The sequence below is a fragment of the Alnus glutinosa genome, chromosome 2 (assembly GCF_958979055.1).
Source record: "Alnus glutinosa chromosome 2, dhAlnGlut1.1, whole genome shotgun sequence".
Taxonomy (NCBI): domain Eukaryota; kingdom Viridiplantae; phylum Streptophyta; class Magnoliopsida; order Fagales; family Betulaceae; genus Alnus; species Alnus glutinosa.
The window spans coordinates 3188291-3198692 of record NC_084887.1 but is presented as its reverse complement, the minus strand read 5'-3'; the positions used below and the strand labels follow the sequence as shown (position 1 = coordinate 3198692).

Sequence of the window (10402 nt, the reverse complement as noted above, 5' to 3'; positions counted from 1 at the left end):
GCGTCGGAATTCGGCGACATCCGGCCATCGTCGCTAGATGCCGGCGGACCATATTCCGGCTGAAACTGGCCGAAATCCAGCCATGGTCAGAAGCCGGTCAGATTTGATCGGATCCGGCTGGATCTGGCCAAAATGGCCGGGATCCAACAGGATCTGGACGGATCTAGCCACTGATCCGGCCAGATTTGACCGGATCCCGAGGAGTCCGGCCGGAATCCGGCCAAACATGCTCTTCAAATCCGACAACGACGACCGGACGTTGCCAAATTCCGGCTACAGTTGCATTTTTGCATTTCATAATTTTTTCATACATACCACACACCGAAAATTATTTTCGAAAAAATTATTTTTTCTGAAAATAATTTCGTCAAAAATATTTTACGACAGAAATCATTTTACATCAAAAACAAACCAAGCATTAACGTAACAATTTTTATGGTCTATTTCAGCCACAGGATATCCATCCCCCCTCTCACCCGACATGCAATTTGGTGCAACCGTGTTGATGTGACATATTCTTTCCCATCAATCGTACAAAATCACCATGTTAAATTTGTAGTTATTGTCCTTGAATTGTCAACAACAATTGTAGCATCGTGGAATCTTAGAATTGTTATGAAATCTATGTCTTGAAATCAGTTGTTTGATGTCATGAACTCTTGTTCATGAATATTATCATGGAAACAAGGTGTGATTTGTTAATTTAGTCGATATATTTCCTCTATACTTTGTTGGGCGATACAAATAAGAATTCCTTTCCTGATTTCTATGAGCTCTGTCTTTAATCAGTACAATTTTGCTACATATTGCAACTAATTCATTTGGTGTCACATATTGTTCCTGCTATCAAAGCACTTTGTGAATTATAAGGCCCTTAGGTGCATTTAAGTCAAAATAGAAGTGCTGAGAGTGGCCAACATGGTCTGGAGACGTAAGGAATTAAAATTGGAAGCTTAATCCTTAGGCATGCGGTGCTCTATTTTGGAAGTGTGACACAATAATGGCTTGATATAATTTGGTTCTGCATGTATTGAGGAATTGGATGGGACTGGACTGATTGAAGGGAGAGTTTGTAGCAAGCATATGAGGTTGCGTCCTTTTGATGCCCTTTTGTATTTAACTTGGTTAGTTAAAGCACTTTTATGCACACACACATTAGAGTTTATATTTTGTGCTTTTGGTTTATTTGTGATAGCTATTCTGCAATCTGTTCTGGTCTCCCTATCCAGATTTGGAGTATATATAGCTGTATGCCCCTATGATTTGCGCTTAATTATACCTTGTACAGTCTTCGGGAATTGAAAATCTAAATCCTACTCACCTCTAAGAGATAACGCAGGGTGAAAAAACGTGCATGAGGAAGAAGAAAAGTTTTTGGTCATCTAAGACCACTTCAATTTTGGAGATGCAGAAAATATTGGTTACAATGACAGAGTTTAAGAAACGATGCTTATGCAGGGCAGCCTACCATATAGAGGATGTTTGATACATAAGTATTAACATTTAAGGTGATTCTCTAAGATAAACTCTTGCAATACACATTTAAATTTTTTCAGGTTTACTATTTTTTAGACCAAAGTCATCTTTAACATTTTTTAGACTTTTTACATGAAATTATAGAATGTTATGTTAGAAAGTTTTCTGAAATTGAATATATAATATACATATAGTTTTTATTTTGGGAATTGTTCTTTTATGGAAGGTATTAAAAAGGCTTGAAAGGAGAGCACACAGAAAAGTAGAAGAAAATAAAGGCATTTATTAATGCAAACTCACATCAAGCTATTGTTTTAAAGCAATATAATGCTTGATGTATGCGATAGTATGGTACTTCACACCATACACACATGCACGCCCTCGCGTCCGTGGTTGTGGGCTGTAGGGCTAGTGGCACTTTTGTGGCGCCTCGATGGTGTACTTAGCACTTGGCTCGAAGCACCAGAGCAACAAGTGTATGATCATGGCTATTAAATTTTGGACGGTTGTGATCATGCAATCTAGTGGTTTCATTTAGATCGTAGATTGGATTTACTTAACCGTTAATAATATCAATTGTAAAATTACATCAAGTGAGATCTAACGGTTGAAATTAAGTAAACAAAGTCTTAGATGGTAGTCGTGGTCCAAAATTGAGAGGTTCATTCTTTTTCCTGATTGGGAAGGTCAGTTTCTTGATCTTTCTTAGAGGAGGCTCCCTAGAGTTTAATCATATCACTTCCCTCTATTACTTGATTGTGGTGTTGTTGTTAGGAGTAGAGGATATTTCAAATTTGAAAATATGTGGTTAAAATCTAAGGTTTTGTAGGAGAGGGGAATCAATGGTGGTCTTCTAATAGCTTTAAAGGCTCCTCTAGTTTTGTCTTGGCTCACAAACTAAAAGCCTTGAAACTCAACTTCAAAAAAATGGAATGAGGAGGTTGATGAGTGCCAAAAAGTATATATTTGGACCCCTTAATTTATATTAGTTAGACCTTTAGCTTTGTTATTTTCTGATATTTTGGCTAATTTTTAGTGTTTTTGCGTTTTTGCAGGACAATAAGAGAAAAATGGCATTTTTCAAATCAAAATACATAGAAAGCTGGGAGATCCAGAATTACTGGGGCTTCGATCGATCGCATGTGACGACCCGTTTTTTTTTTTTTTTTTTTATACAAACATAAAGCGAGTCATCGCAGTGGCACGACTACGTGTCGCTCAGCCAACATATGGCACATGCCCCATAACATGTACCTGATAGTCAGAGTATAACATACATCTATCTATGCAGCGGAAAACATAAATCTGAATAGCGGAAATTACAACTTATACATCTATCACAAGTTAATTACAACAAAGAGCCATTTAATATCTATCTGTTTGAGTCTTATTAAGACTACAACAATAATGGCTTAACAAAGAATAAGTGACACAAACGTCACAAGCCATACCAAACCTATAAAATAGTGGACAACCCGTGGTCCGACCATTACAACTGTCGCGGCGAGCTTCAGTCATAATATCCCAAGCACACTGCTATCGACCCATCGACTATACCGAAGTACCTGCAGCCAAAGAAACATCATCTACACGGTTGTGGTGGTATCCACATCCGCATAGGTGAAATAATGAGTTCACCGCCTTAGTATACCTCATACTAAGACCTCAGTGGTATAAGACTAACTGAGTTTTCACAAAGAACCAACATCTATTTATTTTTAGTCGTGCGAGCACTATATTAGCCACGATTTACCAATAGCTAATGCAGCAAACACCGACTATTTAGAAAACATTTAAAACATACTATATAGCTGTGAACATATGTAGAAGTTCCACACATCCCTCCTTGGAAGTTTCTACATATAGACCCCTCTATAATAATACTTTTCACCGGTCGCTTGGACATATGTGCACACGATCACTCCATCACAGATATCACGTATACACATAAGTCTTCAGCAAAGAACATGGCATCTTACTTTTCCGTACTAGGATAACATCCTTCAACAAAACACTCGCAACACCATCTCTAATCGTATTCCAGCTTCGTGCTTTGACGTCAGTAGATCATGAGAGCACTAGAGTTAAACTCAATCATGCTAACACGTCTTTCCTGAAGAACAAGAACAGTCAACCTTCCTACTCATAGACATGCCATTACTCGCACCTGGGTAGTCATGTATCCATGTACTTTCAAGTTCAATGTATGCTATTAACACATGGACCATCCGATAGAAATATACATAAGATCTTTTCATGAAGACTCTTATGCATACTAATACGTCTAGCAAAACTACTCATAACATAAAAACCTCTCTCCCAAAACAATGCTATAATGCTATGCATGAACTGGGGCTGATACTGTTGTGCTGCTGATACTGATACTGCTGATACTGATACTGTTCTGCTGCTGATATACTGATACTGCTGGTATGTATGCTCTATACTACATGCTCAATGTTCCGTGCTTGACCAGTATATATTTCCTACTGTGTCACGCTGAAATTATGCAGTTGTTAAATCACGTCCTCTCAAAACAAAACAAATCCAGCATTTTACCCAACACTTTGAAATCATTCAAAACTTAGTTTCTTTATCAAATCTACGCAGTTTCAACATTACATGTTCTCAAACAATTTGCATAATTTAGATCTCAACCGCAAAACATACTCAAAACACTTTAAATCAATTAACACCTTTCCCTCATGCATCAATTCTTAAACATCATTGATAATATTTGAACATAATCGAAACTAAACAAATCATCTCAAAGCATATACATTTCATCATATGGTTGGTTCGGTTTCATAAACAATATATATATATTTTTATCAATCCAATACATATAAAAATATATATTTTCTCAGTGAGTGGAATACCCACCTTGGCTGCATTGGACTCCAACTCGAACACTCCTTGGACTCTAGTCATTTGGACTCTACATTGGAGAACCAATTAAAGTCTCCAATCCGAATATGATCCTGCAAACATTGGTATCGTTAGACTACACTATTGAATCACATACTCTATGACACCCTAACTACCCGCGTGCTCACACGTCACATCACTCGCTTCTAAAGCTAGCTAGGTATCCTAAACTACTATTAGGCTAATCATTGGTTATAGGTTCTTATTATATCTTGCTTATTAATTAGGAGATGTATTTACTATTTTATTTGCCTACATATTATTTATTACATCACATTACCATTGTGAATCCATTAATGGTTTGTTGCTTATTTACTAAGTTAACAATATATATATTTAACATGTATTCATGTATATGTATTTATGTACCTATATACATATACATATACAACTCTTAAACTTAATCGATGATACACTTAAATATTCTGGGTACCGGGATAGGTGAGTTAGCTACTAAATAGTCACATAATGGGTCCATAGTGTATTTATGTGCTTCTATAGGCTTACTAGTTTATATTTACAAACATAAGGTTATTTGAGCAATCTATAACTCATTGACATTCTTATTAAAATTGGTGTCCCCTTTTATATTATCCTTAGGCTTTAGACTTACAATTACTAACATACTAAGTATTTAATCTTTATTAACTACTAATCATATAGGTAGTTTAAACTATAGGACCTTAATCTTATATAACTTATTAATTTAATAACTCTTATTGAACTAACTTATAATCGCATTTTATAACATCCATTCTTTTATTAAACACACCTAATTAAAATCCTCTCAACTAAAACTACCTATAATCAACCACAACGAGGAATCACTAAATATATCTTATAAAAATAAAACCCCATATACCATTGAACTCAATTTATTTACATAATAGCAATGATATATTTTTCCTCCTAAAACCACCACATAACTAACCAACATCCTCAAATTACTAACCCAAAACCAGATTTGGGTTCCACTTAAAACACCCATCAAAAATCCAACCTCAAGAACACCAATCCATAATCACTTTAAATCAGCCCCTTTCACCACCAAGTTCCATCAACAAAGCTCAAGGAATATCATCAAATCAACCAACACATCAACCAACAATAATCACACCTATTCAGCCGTCAACATAACATTCAATAAAAATCACTAACAATCCTATACAATATCAAACGGCCAATCGAATAATCATAGCCATCCATAACTAAAATCACAAACTAACCTTAATAAACCCCTAAAATAGGATACTTTTGAGCCCTACACCTCACGGGTTCCACCCAAAATTATCAAGAATCGCAAACCTATATTCAGCCCATACTTCTCCAAAACATTCCATCACCTAGCCTAACAATCAAAACACTACAAGCTAGGGGCACATCTAAAAACCATAAAAACTAACCCACTCTTTAATCAACACATAAAACTCTAAGATTTCAACCTAAATCAACCCAAAAGGAAACCCATCCAGAATTTCCAGCAACCAACTAAACAAAAATCATCTTAAACAAAAATACTCGTTCATACAAGCAAGATTATACCGAAAAACCACTAGAGCTTACCGGAACTTGGCTGGAATACACGGTCCAGCAGCTGTCCGCACACCACGATGGTGGCCCAACCACCGCTAGTCCAAAATCGCACCTCCAACTGCCAAGAATCCGACTTCCGCACGTTTGGGTTCTCACAACTCAGCTCTCACGGTCCCTTGATGTCTCGAGCTCTCACGGCCATGTGTGATCGGAGACGAAGGGAGAGACGAGAAGCAAAAGAAGGAGAGGAAAGGGAAAGAGAAGGAGTCGGCTGCTTGCTGCTGGTTGGGCGTGATCGAAGGAGAGAAAGAAGGGAGGAGAAGAGAAGAAGATCGTGTGGGTGAGGGGGAGAGATCGGGTATGAAGAGAGGGGAAAAAGAGGAAAGAAGAAGAAATAAAATAAAAGGGGAAGAGGGCTGCTGCTGCTGCCGTGAAACAGAGGGAGAGAAAAGGGGAAAAGAGAAAAAGGAGGAGAAAAGGAAGAGAGAGAAGAAGTGGGAGGGAGAGAAGTGCGTGCATGTGAGGAGAGAGGGAGAGAAAGAAAGAAAAGAAAAATGTGAATGAGAGAAGTGTGCTGCTTGTTTTTGTTTGTCTTTGTTTATTGATGGGAATCACGTGTAAGAAGAGTGAGCCATGTGAAACCAAAAAGAAAGGAAACACGTGTGGGCCCTATCCTTAAGTGAGAAAAGTCAACAAGTGGGGAAAAATGGGAGAGAGATGCGTGAACTAAGGAAAGGAGGAGCCAATGTGATTACCAAGATACCCCTCAAGCTTAAATAGAAATGAGAATAAAGTGGGGCTAAAACTTGTCAATTTTCACATGGGCTAAGATGGTATTTTAATCCCCCTTTTTACCCATGGGCTACTATTTCTAAAACATACAAGCCCACAAAATAAAATGAAACTATCTTAAATTATTTATCACCCTAATTCCACCTATTATTATTTAATTGCAATCAACCCATTAATAATATTTTACCTGTCTCTTCACTTTCTTAATTAAATCATCAAGTGTGATTTCACCACACTCAATGAGCTTATTTTTATTTAATCAAAATAAACCCATTATTATTATTATTCTATTTTTGCTCTATTATATTATATCTCCATAATATAAATATTACCACCTAGAATGTAATTATTTGTCCCATCTATTTAACAAACAAAATTTATTAATTGCTAAATCCCTATTTATTTTCTTGGTCTTTACATCGCATCTCAAGTCGATCGAGCGACTTTTTCTCGAAGTCGATCGATCGAAAATTGCCCGATGTCGATCGATCGATCGGATTTATGCGGAGCTGAAATTTCAGAAACCCTAGCTAACTCTATAAATACCATTCTTTTCTCATTTTTTGAAAGGGGAGGCCGCTTGGGAGTGCCCTAGGCATCGTTCTCACTGTAGTTTAAGGTTTTTGAGTTGATTTTGACCTAGAACTTCAATCCTTTGTAAGTTTCTTTGATTTTAATGTATTCTTGTCATTTATTCATGCTTTCTTTAGTTATGTGTAGTTGAAATTTTGTCTAGGGTTGAGGATGAAACCTCACCTTTGAATAGAAACTGAGTTTCCATGCTTGTTTATGCTATTTTAATTAGTTTATAGGTTTTGATTTCTCATTGTTTTACTTCGATTTTTGAGATTATTCTTAGATATCTCTTGTGATTTTCGGATACATGTGATGATTTTAGATGGTTTCATTAAATTGATGGCTTGGGTTTTCATTTATCAAAATGTTGGATATTCGGTGTGTTTCATTCTACGGATACATTTGATGATTTAGTTAAAACTGGATAACTTTTGTGATTTGTGCAAGAATTGATTCATTGAATGATTTAAACAATTTTTGAAGCAAAGTAGAACAAACATAAGATTTGTATGATGAGAACTTCAAATGGTGTAGATGAGCATGAGATTAGATTGCTATGATTTGGTGGGTGTGGATTCCAAAACCTTAGATCCCTTTATTTTCATTTGTTTTGTTTATGTTTCCTTTTAGCAAAAACCCCTAAATTTGGAACTAGATTAAAATAGGATTAGTTTAAATAGAGATTAATTTTCGCAACGCAATTCCCTGTGGGATCGACCTCGCACTTGCAAAAAGCTATATTGCAAACGATTCGTACACTTGCGAGTACATTTAAAACACACAACAGAGGTATCTGGCAATATCGAGAAGTAGAAAAAGGTTTTTTTGGATGAACTCTGTGATCATGATGTTAATGCAGAAGTAGATCCTTATCTGATGAGGAAAAGGCTAAAAAGACTGAGATTACTAGTAACTTTGAGAGGATTATTCTATTGGAAGAAATTAGTTGGAGACAGAAATCTAAGGCCCTTTGGCTGAGAGAAAGAGAGAGATTAGAAAGAAATAACAATAGTTTTTCCTTAGTGGTTGATGACTCTGTTTCTTCAAATTCTACAGAAATAAGTGAGCATATCCTACAATTCTACATTTGTCTGTATTTAGAACAATTTAGTGGGTGGCCTAAATTGGATGGTCTTTCTTTTAATTCTTTTGATGCTGAGGAGATTGTGGTTGGAAAGAGCTTTTGAAGAAAGTGAGGTCTTTGAGGTGGTGAAAGCTCTGAAGGAGATAAGGCCTCGAGCCCTGATGGTTTTTCTTTGGCCTTCTATCAGTAATGTTGAGAGGTTCTTAAATATGCCATGAATGTTTTTCATAAGTTTCATGCTCGAGGAAAGTTTGAAAAGAGCCTCAATACCACTTTTATTGCCCTTATCCCCAAAAAGGTTAGGGCGGTGGATATTAAGGATTTTCTCCCTATCAGTCTTATGGGCGGTGTCTACAAAATTATAACTAAATTTTTAGCTAATAGGCTTAAACCGCTGTTGGTAAAGATTATTTCCAAGTCTTAGAATGCTTTTATTAGAGTGAGACATATTTTAGACTCAGTCTGCATTACCACTTAATGCCTTGATGGTAGAATTAAATCAAGGGTTCCATGTGTGCTATACAAATTGGATCTAGAGAAGGCTTATGATCATATTGATTGGGACTTCCTATTGTATCTGCTGAGGAGATGTGGGTTCGGGGAGAAATGACGTGAATGGATTGCTCATTGTATTTCTACAATGCATTTCTCTGTCCTGATTAACAAAACTCTCTCAGGGTTCTTTAATAGCTCTCATGGTTTAAGATAGGGAGATCCCTTATCCCCTCTACTATTTGTCGTTATCATGGAGGCCTTGAGTAGAATGTTGTTTGCCACTGTAGATAGAGGGCTCTTATCACGTTTTTTGATGGTGTCTAGGAATAACAATGAGCTCCTCGTGTCTCACCTATTAATTGTGAATGACACCTTAATTTTTTGTTAGGCAAATCCTGATCATCTTTGGCATTTGCGTTGCCTTTTCTTATGCTTTGAAGCTGTCTCGTTGTTGAAAATTAATCTGGCTAAATTAGAATTAGTTCATGTTGGTGTCGTGGAAAATGTTGGAAGCTTGGCTAGTATTCTCGATTGTAGGGTGTCCTCTTTGCCTATGAAGTACTTGGGTTTGTTGTTGGGGGCTTCGTTTATGGTAAACTCTATCTGGAATGGTATTATTAGAAAGATGAAACGTCATTTAGCAGATTGGAAGCGACTTTGTTTGTCGAAGGATGGTAGGATCACTTTGAATAAAAGCACACTTTCCAATTTGCGTAATTACTTTTTGTCCCTTTTCCCCACCCCTGTTGGAGTTGCTAATCGTATTGAGAAACTTCAACGGGACTTCTTGTGGGGCAGAGTTGGTGATGAGTTTAAATTTCATTTAGTCAGTTGGCAAAGATGAGTATTCCGTTTTCTTCAGGCAGTTTGGGGATTAGAAATCTGCTTTTTGTTTAGCCGAGCTGTCTTAGGGAAATGCTTATGGTGTTACGCCACAGATGGAGGATTTGTTGTTTGACACTGAACCAACAGTTGCTGGTGTTAGCTCGGCACACTAAATGCATCAGTCAGGGTTATTATCAAAACATCCCTTCTGAGCCCCTTTGGGTTGGTAATTGGAAAGGGTGAAGATTAGGATGGTACTCATCCCTATTTGAAACAGGCTAAGTCATAGGATAGCAAGTAGCTCCTTGCCATCAGAAGATCCCCGTTTCCTGCATGAGTTGAACAGTAGACCTTCCCTATATTAAAAAGGAAGATTATGCCACTTGTCTACAGCAGCTGGTGGCAGTAGTTTTCATATTGGCATTGAACTGATGTGCGGGTCCAACTTCACACTAGGTCCTCTCCATCAGTTTCTCTTCTCCTGTCTCTCAATACCAGATCTGGCGGCGATCTGGCTGTGGGATGCAAGATCTTGCACCTCCATTGTCACCCAGCTGCTACCAACCACTGACCCGACACTGAAAATGCATCGGTCAGGGTTAATATCAAAACATCCCTTTCCAAGCACTGTTGGGTTGGTAATTGGAACGGTGAAGATTGGGATGGTAATCATCCCTATTGGAAACAGGGTAA

At 37.2% G+C, this 10402-nt stretch overlaps 1 protein-coding gene and 1 long non-coding RNA gene across 2 annotated transcripts in view; one reads left to right on the top strand and one right to left on the bottom strand.

Moving 5' to 3' along the window:
- Window positions 1-10402, top strand: part of LOC133860758 (uncharacterized) — a 65080-nt gene that overhangs the window by 53837 nt on the left and 841 nt on the right. The window lies entirely within an intron of this gene.
- Window positions 2761-6492, bottom strand: LOC133861507 (uncharacterized). The gene is made up of 3 exons (XR_009899027.1): window positions 5968-6492; window positions 4360-4457; window positions 2761-3062 (listed from the first exon to the last, which is right to left on the bottom strand). It is a non-coding gene; the product is annotated as an uncharacterized LOC133861507 (long non-coding RNA).